A 1,400-nucleotide genomic window follows, 5' to 3' on the forward strand; every position below is an offset into this window, starting at 1 on the left:
TAAACCCCTCCTTAAACGAGGTTGACGTTATTACATATAAGACAAAGTTTTCCTTTGCTATGGTATATATTTTATCACAGCTATAAATTTTGAGACCTTATATGATTTTCATTACTAAAATGGTATAAAGAGTTTATATTCACATTCTTGGGATAGAGCCCTCGCTTTATTGCTTCATAAAATGGGTATATTCAAACATTATTTATTTTTTTACTTTTTATTTTTACTTTATTTTACTTTACAATACTGTATTGGTTTTGCCATATATTGACATGAATCCAAAAATATGGAACGCTTCACGAATTTGCGTGTCATCCTTGCACAGGGGCCATGCTAATCTTCTCTGTATCGTTCCAATTTTAGTATATGTGCTGCCGAAGCGAGCACGAAAGCGCCACCTTTAATCAATAAGTATTAGCTTGTTTTTTTTTTTACAAGAATGATCATCAATAGATAAATAAGGCTTAACAAGGGAGGCACTGTGATGTAGGGTAAAGACCACAGGCTTTGATGTCAGCTCTGAGTTCTAATCTTGACTCAAACATTTATTAGCTATGCCCCTTAAGTGACTTATTTTACTTTTCTGTGGTCTAATGCCCTCATATCCAAAACAGGGAAAAGAGCACTTGACTCTGAATTGTTGAGATTCTTAAAATGAAATAATCACTGAAAAAGTACTCAGCATCCTCCTCCATTATGCTCAGGAACTCTATTCTGCATGACACAGTACTTGCCTTTGAAAGAAAACATCATTTGCATGAAATACTTAATGACCACCATACAACTATGAACTCTTTGGTAAAGGATAAATTACCTCCATAACTATCTTTGCCCATTCTAACTAGTACCAACTCTTTCTGCTTCTGTAGCTCAAAACATATCTCTCCAGCAAGAGACCCAACCAGGGAATTCCACAAGAAATCAGAATGCTCTAATAAGAAATCAGAATAAGAGTAAGATACTTTATAAATATTTTAAAAGGAGAGCCTCAGCCTTGTCACACTGAGTGTAGTCCCTGTCCTTTATTATACTGTTCTTTTCATTCATTAAAAATATTATCTGTTATCTTCAGGATGCTTGAAAATGTGGGGCCAGAGATAGAACTTGTGGGCCACATTCAGCAGGAAATACACAGCTATATGCCGTGACGTTACCTCAAGCAATGTCTGTGTCCTTTAGGACTCCTGTACCGGAAAACCATGAGTTTTATAGCTGAAGAGGGGCTAGATCCCGAAAGAAGTCTGACCAGCAGCTCCCTCTGATTATCTGTCTTATAGATTTCTCCTGAAACCCTCAGGTTACCAACAGGGATATTATGATTTACCACATGGCTAAGTGATGGGGCTAAAGTGAAAAGCTCCAAATTTTATACACTTATTAAATCAAGACATAGTTTCAAA

The 1,400-nt window shown here is 36.1% G+C and overlaps 1 non-coding gene across 1 annotated transcript; it reads right to left on the minus strand.

The window, feature by feature from the left end:
* Positions 1-280: 280 nt before the first annotated feature.
* Positions 281-387, minus strand: LOC138074632 (U6 spliceosomal RNA). Its single transcript, XR_011144464.1, has one exon. It is a non-coding gene; the product is annotated as a U6 spliceosomal RNA (small nuclear RNA).
* Between the last annotated feature and the right edge of the window lie 1,013 nt (positions 388-1,400).

Source organism: Capricornis sumatraensis, chromosome 2 (genome assembly GCF_032405125.1).
Source record: "Capricornis sumatraensis isolate serow.1 chromosome 2, serow.2, whole genome shotgun sequence".
NCBI lineage: Eukaryota > Metazoa > Chordata > Mammalia > Artiodactyla > Bovidae > Capricornis > Capricornis sumatraensis.